The following is a 14,898-nucleotide window of genomic DNA, read 5'->3' as shown; positions in this document are numbered from 1 at the left end:
CCTGCAATTTCCTTCCTGCAGAAAAGAACTGCATTCAAGTGCTTCAGCCCTCCCCCATAATATAAATCCAGCATCCAATGACACATCCACCTCCCTCACTCTACTTAACTCCTTGGCTTGCAGCTAGAAATACTTTTAACTTTGACTGTGTAACAGCACACATCCATAATCCACTCCACCACCATGTCACACTTACTTAAGGATCTCTCGCTCTAGTTATTGTTCCCTTTTCACTGTTTAATGTAACTACATAAATGGAGGGTGCACCTGTTGATAAAGAATGTCACGTGTTATATGTACCCATTATCCTCCGCAGTATTTTGTTGTATGGGATTTTTCCATTAGGGATGCACTGACCTTCCTGACTGGATGAGTACTGCTTCTGCTGCTGCTGAGGTTGGTAACTGCCACACCACTTCTGACTGTGCCTGTCAGTGTCATAGTCATCTCCCTGTATGGCGAGAATTTATTCCTCATAACGTGTTAAAGGGTTCAGTGTAGGAGGTACCCCACTGGTACTGCTATGGGCAACTGTGTTCTGCATACTGTTTGGTCTGGCATGTTCCACCATGTCTCAATCATCTTTCTGCACTGTGTCAGTGTTCAGTTCCTCCCCCACCACATTTATATCCAAAACCCCTTAAACACACAATCTCTCTCTCTCTCTCTCTCTATATATATATATATATATATATATATATATATATATATATATATATATATACACACATATACACACACACACACAATTGTTTTGGCCCCACTTTGCCAAAAAGGCATTTGCCATATGCCCTGAAGGCCTCCAGGAAGATGTAGTTCTCTGTAGGGTTGAAGTTGCCCATTCTCTGTCTAGATCCCTACTGCTGCATCATGCATTCACCTGAGAAACATATTTAAATGCCCCTAGTGAATTTAGATTTACACGCATGAGACCTTCTAATCAACCCTGAAACACAGCACTTACAGAATCATCCAGAATGAATGTATTAGTATAGACTGGCAGTCCTGACACCTAAGTTCCTTACCAAAGCATACTGGCAGCAACATGATGAAAGACTCCTCAAACCTAACTTCAGAGAAAAAGCATGCCAACATTAACATTACAGAGTTAGCAAAGCACTTTTAGTAATTTTGCTGCAATGTTATAACACCAGATAACATCAATAAGTTAATATAACTAAACAGACTGCCACACACATTTCACTTTACAGTGTAAACCAGTTTTACTACTAGTCATAAAGAATGATTGAAGAAAAGCTGTAAAGCATGAGCTGTGAATCAGTGTATGTGTGCTGGCATCTATCATTTCCATGCATTTTTCACAACCTGACTAGCAAAATGTAAAAATGTACAATGTTCTCTCCCCTGACGTTTTCTGTACACATTCCACAACCATGTATGCAGCAGTAAAAAATTACACTTAGAACTTTGCCAGTTCTGTGATTGAGTACATCTACTTCACCTTACCCTAAAATCCATGTCTTTTTCACAGAAATATTGTTAACCGAATTGAATTTGCCTATTTTACAATAATTTGTTGCCTTGCTTTATCTTTTTTATGCTTTCCCAAATCACTTGCCATCAAGCTTGTTTGAGTGCAATTAAAAATGGAGGTTGTACGGCTATTGGTGAAAACTGTGGTCCAGTTATGCACTTCCTAATACAAATGAAGCTCTGCCATACCAACTTTTATGAATTCCATTATTATGCATTGGTATATCTGCTGTCATTGGCATGAAATGAGACTGACTTCACATGGACAAACTGCACTAAGCCACACAGAGCAGCATTTCTCAGTCACGGTTAACTATGCTGTACCCATGCAAGATATATTTGTTTGAGTTACCATTTAGGTTTAGAGTGTATTGTACCCTAATCCAGATTCATCTATCAGACCATAGCACACCTTATCACTTACTATCACTCACAATGAAGTTAAGAAATAAAATTTAAACAGTTAATTAATTAAATTGATTAAAATAGTAATTACAGCATCAGAAAATAATATCACCAGCACAAATGTTAAGGCCATGCTATCATCAATTATTACATTAACACCATAATTACATTCTTGTAACATTCTTGAAGCAGTAGGTAACCTTTACCCCCCCCCCCCCACCTATTCCACCTGACAATCTGGAACCTTTTAATGTTTCATATCACAGGAAGGCACTGCACCCTGCAACATTTTGTAGCAGAAAACAAAAGAAGTAATAAACGGAAATGAAAAAATGTCAGTGAATGCAGTGATCAGTCATTACTGGTAGCACTTTGCATTTAGTGTATCAGGGCCTACTGTACTGTTTACTTAATGATTGCATCCACTGTATTATATCTGCTTAAAAAAGAAAGAAAAAAATAACTTTATTTGGCAGCTGTACCCACAGATAGATCACAGGTAAATAACTATGCATCCCTTCTTGTCTTCCTCTCATGGCTGAGGAGGAGATTATTTACAATCATGAGCATTCTCAAAGGAGGATAACTCAGTTAACCGAAGGTACTCGTGAGTATGAAAACAAGTATTACTTTTTAATGAAATCATTATATAGGAGCAGCCATGCTTTCAGTATTCCATTCTGTAACAAATTAAAGTAGTCTATCTTTTTCTTTAAAGTCAGCAGTCTCCAAGCTTTTTTGCACCAAGGACCGTTTTCATGTAAGGCAATTTTCCACAGACAGGCCATCGCATATGCATAATAAAGTGCATAATATTTATTTATTTATTTGACATTTGTTTACCGGGGAAGCCTGGCTTGACTAGAAGCCCATTTTCAGCCGAGACCCAGGGAGAAAAGCTCAAAAGTACAATAAAAATACAATTGGCAATGAATAAAAAAAAAAAAATACACATTTTGCTTAAGAGCGTACCATTGATCTACTATGGTTGAGAGGTACGTAAACCTAATAGTAACCTTATTGACTTTCTAAGTTTATAAGAGCAATATTTAAAAGCTGTCCCCATTATTTGGCGCTGTGCAGCATACCTCTCAACTGCACAGATTTTCGCAGAATGTACAGATTTTTGCCTCATATTTTCGGTCTGTTTCACATAAAATTGTTTTCTGGCAGATCATTGAGGTTTGAAGTCAGAAAATAATGACAGATAGTTGAGTTTCAGACTTCATACCCTTCAGAAAGTACATGCTAATGCAAAAACCTGTATTTCTATCTACTTTCTAAGTTTGTAAGAGCAGTACTTAAAAGTGACCCTATTTTTGGGTCTTTGTCCCCCATTATTTTTGGCTTTGTCCAGATTTCTTGCTGTAAGAGTTTGAGAGGTATAAGTCCAGGTTTTTTGTGCAAGAGGATGAGTGGTATCGTCGAGAGGTATGTAAATCTAATGGCAACCTTATTGACTTTCTGTGTTTATAAAAGTAATATTTAAAATCTGTTCCTATTATTTGTGGCTCTGTCCAGGTTTATTGTGCAAGAGGTTGAGTGGTATGATTGAGAGGTACGCAAATCTTATTGCTGCTGTTGCTGCTGCTGCCAGGGATCACTCTCACTCTTCACTCTCTCTCTATCTCTTTGTCTCACATACACACACACACACACACACACACACACACACACACACACACACACACGCACACACATGCACACACACATACATATAAACACACACACACAGTCTCTTTTGCTTTCATGCACACATTCACTTACACATGCAGACGAACATGCATGCACACACACACACACACACACACACACACACACACACGCACACACACGCACACACACATGGACTCCTACTTTCATGCATGCATTCACTCACACATGCAAACAGAAACATACACACACACACACACACACACACACACACACACACACACACACACACACACACACACCTTTTTCGGTTTCCTTGACTTTTAGTTTACACTTGCTAAACAGTAAAGTGCTGCTTAGTGAATGTAAAATAATGGCTCGATCAATCTCACTGCTTACTCTCTCTCATACACACACACACACACACACACACACACACACACACACACACACACACACACACACACACATTCTTCTTACACACACTCATACAGTCTGCTTTCATGCATGCATTCACTCACACACTCAGACAGACACATAAACACACTCATATACATAGATACACACATTCACTTTTTCATTTCACTCCATGCCTGGTGGCCCGGTACCAAATGATCCACGGCACGGTGGTTGGGGATTGCTGTTTAAAGTTATTCACATATAAAGGTGATTAAAAAGCTCGAGTAAGCGTTTGCTGATTTAATAGGGAACCATATCAGAAGATAACACTTAAAAGAACAAACATTAGATGATCAAACCTCGACGATTGAAAACCCAATAACTCGAACAGATCAGGACAAGCACAACACCTGTCCTCACTGCCCCCCCCCCCCCCAGACATCCCTGCTAATTTTATATACCAACTCAGAGACTACACTACAGTGGGGAAGGGTGCAAAACCCCAACACCCACTGTACCATGATCCTACACAACGAAGGTCCATGCCATTTGAGCTTCTGGGTTTTTGCTCTTTCAGGCTTGATCTTCTAATGTTTTGAGCAGTCTATCTTCTGATAGTGACCCATATATATATATTTGGGGAGGGATGCAGCACTGCTAAGTTAGTTTGTGCATATAATTGTCACTAGCACAGATTTCCTTAAATTAGAAGGGAGTTTGGCATAATGGTTAAGGTGTCTACCTTAAAGGCACAAGGTCTGATTCTCACATAGGGTAATTGGCTAGGCTTAAAATGGCTCACAAGGGCAGTTAGCCTAGTACTAATCTATGAACCTATAGAAAGAATACTGTCTACAATGAAATAGTATACATCCACCTTTCATTTACAGGAGTATAGCTAAAATCAGATGCAGCCAGCCTCACATTTTGCCAGCTATATTCCAGTCATTTACATCAGGTTTAATTAGCACCATTAATCTACTGAAATTGTTACAATTAAAAACTACCTATGTGTAGAAGTACTACAGGAGCTGTACACCTTAGAGCCAATAAAATGTCAGAGAGGAAATGTATGTTAGATGTATGAAGAATGCCCCTAACTTTGTATAGGAATATTAATAATATTTGTGACATTATGTAGAAAACTGGGGGATATTAAGTATTAATACTGATATAGCCATCATTATTGCTAATGGCCCTAAGTTTGCCTTTAAGAATAGTAAGAGTCTTACCCTTGCAGGAATTATATAATTTATAACTTTATTAATGAAACCACTTCTTTCACACACCCCACCACAATGAACTCTTATTATTTTAAATATTATGCTAAATGTACAACTCAAAAGCTTGTCTATCTAATTTAGACTGCACTTTTGTTCAGAGTTTTATGTCAATAAAATCAACCTACAACTCTAATGTCTTTATGAATGGCTTTATTACTTTAATGAGCAATGCTCAAAAAATGCACTTGCCAGGTATTTAATAGCAGGGGTTGATTGTGAATTTATGTTTTTTGTGTTACAGATTGTTAATAAAGATATAACTGGATGCTACCAATAAGTCAAGACTTAATGATATCAATTTTATTAAACTAATTTTAAAGTCTACATCATTAAAACATTGAGATCAATTGATTTTATTTATTTTATTCTATTTTTGTCCTGTTAGGAGTGTTGAATTTGTCATGTGATCGGGGTATATTTAAACCAATGCTTTAACAGGCTTTTTAGATAACCTGAATCAATACATTAGTAAAAACGCTCATTTGTTCCGCACTTATTCATGTTTGCTTGAAGATGGTGAAATAAACACACTTTCATCAAGGAGTCCGAAATACTTTCTTTCTCAGATCCTGTTTCAATCCTGGAATGAGGCCCTGAGGAAGAACACATGGCTAATTTGCTTTAGCTGCTCCTATAGGCTACTACATTTGCATGTGTTGTTGTCCATTAGGCCTCTACAGGACTACCTACCTGCGGCTGCATACTGCCATAGGGTCTCTGAATTGGAAGCACTAAGCAAATTCAATGGAAACAGGTTTGCACAGTACATTATGTGTTTCTAAACACCACCCATTTGGGTGTCACTACGTGCTTTTGCACATTTCTTGGTATATTATAGTTATTGATATGAAACTCTGCATGACCAGACAGTTTTTAAGTTTTGACACTATTTTTTTGCCTAAACATCATATTCAGAAAATAACAACACATTCATAAAGCACTCATAATAAAGAAGCTGCAATATTTCAATATAATGATAATGTTTGGTTACGTTTCTGTTTTAGAGAAACTTGGACTTGTCATTAGTTGTCAGTGAGATAAGATTGCATAATATTTATTATATTAAAGTATTACATTTTTAATAACGTCACCAAAGTTCATGGTGGAATTTCTGCTTATGATTCATAGTTTGCAGCTTCCATTGCACTACAAATTACACATATTAGTATACTCTGTCATAGATGTTTTACTTTGCATAAGGCTCATATGTTTTTAGGTAGATATTAGATTATCAATCTGCAGACTATTAGAAGCCTAGCCAGTAACCAGTGGTCAGTATCAAACTGTGTATCTTGTATCTATTAATTAAAGACAATCATTATGCCCCCCCCCCACCAAATTAGCCATTACAACTGTCTTATCTTTACTTGTGCCTTCAGTTTTGCATTCCATTCCCCTATCCTTTGCTGAAGTTCTTGCTCAGAGTGTAATTGTAATGCCGCATCGTCTGCATACAGCAGCTTTGTTGACCTGTCCCTTCTGACATGTTTGCTAATGCAGTCCATCACCAATATGAACAACAGTGGGCTCAGAGCTGAACCCTGATGCACACCCAGTCCCACTAGGGATCCCTTTGTGAGACCACACATACTTGAGTCATTGGATCCTTGTACATAACCTGCACTAATTCTACCAATGTTTCTAGGACTTCTAACCACAGCAGGACTGCCCAAATCAACTTTCTTGGGACCTTGTGATATGCTTTCTCTAAGTCTAGGAATGCCCACTTGGACTCTTTCCACATTTCTATCTTCTTCTCAACTATTTGTGTCACTGTAAACATCAGGTCAGATATGTTGCATCCTGATTTAATCTTAACTGCTCATTCCTGTTTCTGAATCGCCGTTGGCTACTATCAAGTCATTTGCCAGAGAGAAGTCTGAAATGGCCTCTCTTTCTTTATTCCAGACTATATTATATCCATCAGTCAGTCTATAGCTGTAAAAATAGCAGTAGAGCAGACAGCATGCTAAAATAATTTCTGGTTCCTTCAACCTGATCAGATCCATTTGTTCTGCCTTTTTGGAGTTGTTGGAGTTGAAACCTCTGAAATTTGACCATTTTCATATCTAAAGATTGCAACCTCCTACCCTGTGGGAGTGGGAGTCCCCTGCATGAGCCAGTTTTTAGAGGTTCCTCAAAAGGCTTTTATTGGCCTTTGAACACCCTTAATTGTTGTTCATTTGATGGCCATTTTTCCTGTCTTTAATCTTCTTTGGTATTCCTGCTGTTTTTTTTCTCTCTGCTAATCACAGTTTGTCTTTGTCCCATATTTCTTATTCTACATTTTACTGAATGTGCTTATGAAAAAAACAGAGGTATTCTCTTGATCCTGAAATGAAACAAGTTCTTGTTTACATTGTGGGTCAAAACAGATAGCTGTAACTATATATTCTGATCATATGAAAAATTCTGTCAAATAAAATTTTTGCAAAGTTAAAACGTTTACTGAAATTTACATATATATTACAAGGGACAAAACTGAGAAATAGTTGTCTTATCTTTCACTTGCTATCTCAGCTATACACTCAATAAGTACTGAAAAAGATAACATTGTCAGTAAATTCTGCAGTGCTCAGAATCATACGGAAAATAGACAATTGCTTGTATAACTGTTGTTCAACGTGCAGTTTCATGAACCCCATAAACCAAATAAAAATGATTTTATCAATTAACTTCTTTTATTTTGAGACCATTGGAAGCAGAAAATGTCCACTTTCTTTGAGCTACAACAATACGAGTGTTAATTACATAAAGTAAAAGGACTCTTTAAATAGAACATCACTTAGGTAATACAACAAGGAAGATATGGAGATTTTAGTCTTTTGACTGAAGAAGTATTGTAATTTGAGTAGTTGTGCCTAATTTGTCATAAACGTCAAACAAATTATCACTCTGCTATAATTGATTAGATGACTTTACCATGAACGATTCTTCTAAGCAGCATGGAAGAAAAGTAAAAAAAAAAGTCACATTTAAGCTTAAATAAAAGCCTTCCTCCTGGCCATTGAATACTGTTTCAAGAGGTTATCCTTCCACTGTCTGCAGCTGCGTTCATGCTTGCTCATCATTTCTTCTCACAACTTTCGATCATGCTGTCTTGGCTTTCATAGGTTCATAGATGTGCACTAGGCTAATGGCCCTGTAGCCTTTACAAGCCTAGCCTATAGGATTGCCCTGGCATCGTGCCAACTGACCTTAGTTCCTAGTGCTTCTGTTGAGTAGAGCCACTGGAGTGATCCCTGGGGTGAATTTTCTATTTCCCATCCACTCTTCAAAATTTGTCTTGAAGAGGGCCAGTGAGGTGCTCTGATTGACATGTATGGGAAGTCTATTCCATAGCATGGGCAATCTCTGTGTTATGAACCTGTCCCTCCAGCACATTCTGTTGATTGTGGAGGGACTGGGATTTCTTTAGATGTAGCATTTCTAACAGAGCTAGGTCAGACATGGCTTTGTAAGTCAAGCAGAGATCGCATCTAAGTAGGCGATATGAGACAGAGAATAGTTGGAGTTTTTTGAGTCTGTCCATATAGGACAAGTGTTTAAGGCCTAGGATCCTCTTTGTGAGGTATTTTTGTGGCCTCTCCAGTTGTTGCTTTTGTCTAGTGAGGTACATGCCAAATGGGGCATTGTACTCAATGACTGGCCTAATGAGGGAAGAGTAGAGGAAGACAATGACCTCTTTCTTCATGGATGCAAAACCCTTAGTAATGAGATGTGTCACATAGAAGGACTTTCTGACCACAGTGGCAATGTGGTGATCAAAAGAGAGGTTGCTGTCAAACTGTGCTCCCAGATCTCTTATGATACCTTCTGTGTTCAGTGGACTACCATCGATGTAGTAATTCATGGGACCTGGGTTTTTCCCAAAGGGGATGACGACATAATTTTTGGCATTGAGCTTAAGGCCATGGTTCTGACACCAGTCATTGGTCTCAGTGAGGCCTCTCTGTAGGATGTCAACATCACTTTGGGAGTTAATAATAGCTCCCAACTTGCAATTGTCTGCGAACTTTGACAGCCAGAGTCCCTTTGTGTTGGCCTGGACTTCAGAGAAGTATATACCAAACAGGAGAGGACCCAGAACTGAACCCTGTGAGACTCCACTCATGACTGGTTGACAGTCTGACTTGGAGTCAGCTACTTTCACACTGTGGGTTCTATCTGTGAGCCAGTTTGCAACCCACCTAGTGATATAGGGGTTGATGTCCAGCTTACTAAGCTTTTCTATGATTCCTGAGTGGGGAATGGTATCAAAAGCCTTGGCCAGATCAAGGTAGGTTGTGTGAACCACCTTGCCTTCATCTGCAGCTCTGGTGACTGACTCAAAGAAGTTGACCAAGTTGAGCAGGCATGATCTACCCTTCAAAACTAAATGTGTGGGATCCAGAGTTTGGAGATTCCCTATATATTGGATATTCCCTTGTTTATTAGGTCCATGATGATGCATTCCATAGCTTTGCATATCAGACTCATTAGGCTAATGGGGCAATAGTTTCCAGAGTCTATAGTCTTCTTTTTGGAGAGGGATGACTGTAGCAGTGCACCATTCATTAGGGACAAAGCCTGAGATGAGGCTGTGATTGAACAGAGCACACAGCTGAGGTGCCAGTTCATTCTGTAGCTCATGTAGAACACAGCTAGGGATATTGTCAGTTACCATAGAAGCTGTATTCTTGGCCTTGGACAGTGCTGTTTTAACCTGTGCAGCAGTAATACTGGGTGCCCTACAATCTACTGTTAATGTGATAGGTCCTTTGGGAGGGGTGAGAGGGGTAAATTGGCACTGAATCTGTTGACCAGTATATAGGTAAAATCTGTTGGCTCGGTACAGGAGGTACCATTGTGCAGTAGCTCAGAGCAAATCTGGGTATTGCCATGGAGATTCCTTACATAACTATAGAAGGCCTTGTGGTTGTCTTTACTATCTGCTGCAATTCTGTTTTCATAACTAGCTTTAGAGGATTTGATAAGGGATCTCACCTTTTTGTTGAGGCTGATAAGGGAGTTTTTCCAGTCTTGGGACTTCACCTTATTCCACATCAGTTTCCTCCTTCTGTTGTAGAGTTTGTTTATGGCAGGGGACCACCAGATTGGCTTCCTATTTTTGGAGGAGAACATCTTGGTTCTATTGAGTATGGTGAGATCCATGCATTTGTGTACGTGTTCGTGCAGTGCATTGGTGTATGATTCGACGGTCATGCAACTATTTTCCATTTGCATTCATGCCGTGAAGCCCACAGTTAGCTTTGGAGAAGTTTTTCATGGTGGATAACTTTGCGGGGGGGGGGGGGTGGATTTCCAAGGTGATTAGTTTGTGGTCGGATCTAACCAGGGAGGAGTTGACTATTGGTGTAGAGCAACGGTCACCCATGTTAGTAATGACCAAGTCAAGGATGTTGCTACTTGTAGTGGGGGTAAGAACGAGCTGGTCCAGGGCATTGGAATTAATGAATTCCAGGAAACGTTGGGCTAGTGCATTGGTACATGAGTAGTTTTGCCAGTTAATGGAGGGATAGTTAAAGTCACCCAGTATAAGAGTGTTTGGTTGGACCCTTATATTCTCCAGGGTGCATAGGAACGTGGAGTGTGAGTCTTGGGACATGGTTGGGGACCTATAGCAGGCTATGACCTGAATCACTGGCTTACCCAATGTTAGCTGCATCTGAAGTATCTCTGATGCGTTGTGTTGGGCTACCAGTCTGGAGGTGTGTGCATCCTTTATGAATATGGAAACACCACCGCCTTTGAAGCTTCGGTCCAAGTTCTGGGGCCGAAAGGTGTGGAATGAGTTATAGCCTGGTACTGCAGGGGTGCTTTCTACTGCCTTGAACCAGGTCTCTGTTAAAGAACAAATGTCAATGTTCTCCATTTTAAGGAGTGCTTTGAGTGCATTTTGAAATTTAGACTTCTAGCGTTAAGCAGCATGACCCTCAGATTGCATTTACTTGTAACTGTTACAGTGGTAATTTGGTCTTTTGAACACCGCCTAAAAATGCATTATAGGGGTGGCAAGAGCCTTGGCCAGTATCCGGAAGCCCAGGGATGACAGATGCAGGCCATCTCTGACAAAGCATCGAGGTCTGTCAATCATATCATTCCAGGCAGACAGATAATGGATCCCCTTAGAATGACACCAGAAACTTAACCAGTTGTTGAAATCAATAATTTTCTGCTTGTACTGTGGTATCATTCTGGGTGATGGTAGGATGCTGCTCAGGGCTAGAGTCATACCCGCATGGGCTACATAATCCAAGAGCTCTTCCATGTCTCTTTTCATGTAGTCCAGGGAGGTATGTCTCAGGTCATTCACACCCACATGTACAATGACAGAGTCATATTTGTACCTGTTGTTGAGGGACCTGAGTGTATGCATTATGTGGCAGATCCTGGCACCTGACAGGCAGCTGACTTTTACTTTCTCCTTATTCAACCTAGTGAGTGGGCCATCAGTGTGCCTCACTATCGAGTCACCTATGACTAGCATGTTGGGCATGCTGTTTTGCCTTAGGGGCATTGCTTGAGTGACACACTGTTTAGGAGAGTTATGTGTCTCATGATTAGTGTTGTGTTGTGGTGGTCGAGTGCGTTTCTGCCTTGGAGGTCTCTGCTGTTTGGATAGATGTTTATTGAAAGCCTCCACGAAGGTGGGTGTGTGGTTTGTGTTTTTATGTGAAGGCAGTGCTGGTGTGTGTTCTGGAGAGCTATGTGTTCCATGGGGTGTGGTGCAAGTTTTGATCTTCTCTTCTTGACCAGCTATGCTGGTCTTGTCTGGAGAGTGTGTAGCTTCCAGTTTGGATATATAAGTGCATCTCTCACAAGTCTGAGTGTTGGAAGGTAAGAGGAGAGGGTTGTCCATGTACATGAGGCAGTTGCTACATTGCCTCAGGATGCCCAAGTTCACCAGATTAATAGGAGAAAGCACAGAGAACTGACCTTTAGACATGCCTGGAGGGGTGGGCATTAATAATAAGAACTGGAGCTGTTTCCTTGTAGAACATTTAGTGCTTGTAGCACTTTTGTGTGCTACAATAATTGCTACAAGAAGTCTGGTAAAGTACTAGACTAATAAGGTAGTAAAAGTGCAGTAGAGGAGAGAACTAGCAGATCTAAGGGAAAAGTTGAAGAGCAGACTTTGGCACCGCTCAGAAGCTTACAAACTGTCCTGGATACAGCAAATCTGTATCTGGACTAGACTAGTTACAGGAAAGATGGGAAACAAACACAAACATGGGCTTTTAAACCAGAAAGTTTAAATAGATTGGAAAAAACTGCCCAAACAGCCAATAAACTACAATTTCTGGACCGGAAACCACTCCTCTTGTGGTAGATAGGCTACCTAGTGCTTACCACTCTCACTGACAAGCTACAAGACTTCTCTCTGACACAGAAAGGCTTGGGGGGGGGGGGCTCAGAAGTTTACAAACAGTCCTGGATGCAGCAAATCTGCATCTGGATTAGACTAGTTATAGGAAAGGTGGGAAACAAGCGCAAATGAGGGATTTTAAATCAGAAAGTTGAAATAGATGGAAAAAACTGCTCAAACGGCCAATAAACTGAAATTTCTGGGCCAGAAACCACTCCTCTTGCGGTAGATAGGGTACCTAGTGCTTACAACTCCCACTGATAAGCTAGAAGGCTTTCCTCCAACACAGAACCCTATAAACCAAATAATAATAATTTTATCAATTAACATTTTATTTTGAGACCATTGGAAGCAGAAAATGTCCACTTTCTTTGAGCTACAATAATACAAGGGTTAATTACATATAGTAAAAGGACTCTTTAGACAGAACATCACATAGGTAATACAAGGAAGATATGCAGATTTTAGTCTTTTGACTGAAGAAGTATTGTAATTTGAGTAGTTGTACCTAACTTGTCATAAACTTCAAACAAATTATCACTCTGCTATAACTGATCAGTTGAGTTTACCATGAGTGATTCCTCTAAGCAGCACAGAAGAAAAAGTAAAAAAAAAATGTCACATTTAAGCTTAAATTAAAGCCTTCCTCCTGGCCATTGAATATTGTTTCAAGAGGTTATCCTTCCACTGTCTGCAACTGAGTTCATGCTTGCTTATCATTTCTTGTCACAACTTTCGTCCATGCAGCCATGCTGTCTTGGCTTTCATACACATATTCTCTTTTTACATAGGTTCATAGGTTCATCGGTTAGTACTAGGCTATCTGCCCTAGGGCATTTATAAGCCTAGCCAGAATGTGTTGGCTTTCACCACCCTTATAGACTAGATTCCCGAGCCTCTGTCCAGCAGGGGCATAGAAGTGATCCCAGGAGTAAATTTATGATTTCCCATCCACTCATCAAGATTTCTCTTACTGCATGTTTATATGTGTGCAACAATGTCTGTAAGCCTTTAATGTGACTGATGCATGTGATTGCCATAACATTTCCCAATGCTAACAGATTACAGAGAAACTGTGTGCCTTGAGGAAATATACATGGATGAGATGACTGCAGTGATAGCACTTTTAAAATGAATATACGCTGTGAATCAGCGTGATGCAGAACTTTATTAAATCACTGACGAGCACAGAATGCAATGATCAAGCCAATGGCAGTTTGGTGAAGAATGTCTAACAGGCCCTTTGTCAATAATGATAGTTGCTAGACAACACATCTTACCCTAGCTTGGCTGCTAATGATTTTTGGTAATGTATACTTTCACTTTTTTATTAGAAATGTGGATTGTTCCGCAGATACTTATGTGAAAAAAGGCAAGTACAAGATGATGGAAAAAGGCATCTGAAATAAGGGACTTTTTGTCTTGGTTGAGTGTTGTACCAGTACATAATGCATATGGTTATGCAAAGATAAAATGGGTAATAGTGCGTGATTATGGATTACCAAGAGGTACCCTATCAATGAGATCATGTGAAATACGTATTCCCTAGCTTTAGTTTAATAATATAGTACCTGTACATTTATTTAAGAAACAGCTACAGGTGCACTAAAATGTTTAATGCATGACCGTAACATATATACTGAGGTACTGTCCATGCTATTCCTATTAAATATTGATCTGTAAATAACAACATTCTTATTGGTAACAATGGCATCAACATCTTGATATGTGAGTGTTTACTTTATAAAGAAATTACTGAACTTTACATAAGAAAGAATCTTTTCTTGCTTTCTGATCTCTCTAACCTTCAGCTGTCCACATGTGTTAATTCATTCTTCTGACATTGCTGGCTGCTAGTCTGATATAACTTTTCAATGAGAAACACCTTTCTGTACAAATAAATTACTTCATGCAACAGTTCCTGTCATATGGTAGCAGCCCGAGACATCCATTGGTGGTTGGAAGTCAGAACTTTCATATGATGGCACTACAGGACTGAGGCATATTAAAAAATTACATCTTTACTGAAAGCTTCATATTAAAAACTCTTGGTCTAAAGTGAAGGCCTTTGGCCCATTTTTCTATATCTGCAATATTCACCAGTTTACCAAAGGGGAATTATCTTTGTTAGTCTTATCCTGTCTTAATATAAAATCTACCTTTAATACATGCAGCATGAATAGGAATATGTATACTGCTGTGAGGTATGTACCAAAAAAGAAACATTTGGCATTTCTGTATATTTCAGTGTGGTATATGGAACATATATTGAATAATGCAGTACAGAATTACATT

At 39.4% G+C, this 14,898-nt stretch overlaps 1 protein-coding gene across 1 annotated transcript in view; it reads right to left on the bottom strand.

Moving 5' to 3' along the window:
- The window catches only part of LOC122806900 (endoplasmic reticulum aminopeptidase 1-like), a 447,374-nt gene that overhangs the window by 289,645 nt on the left and 142,831 nt on the right, over positions 1–14,898 (bottom strand). The gene's annotated exons all lie outside the window — the stretch shown is intronic.

The sequence above is a fragment of the Protopterus annectens genome, chromosome 7.part0, assembly GCF_019279795.1.
Source record: "Protopterus annectens isolate FY-2018-M chromosome 7.part0, PAN1.0, whole genome shotgun sequence".
Classification (NCBI taxonomy): domain Eukaryota; kingdom Metazoa; phylum Chordata; order Ceratodontiformes; family Protopteridae; genus Protopterus; species Protopterus annectens.
This window is presented reverse-complemented; position numbering and strand designations above follow the sequence as displayed.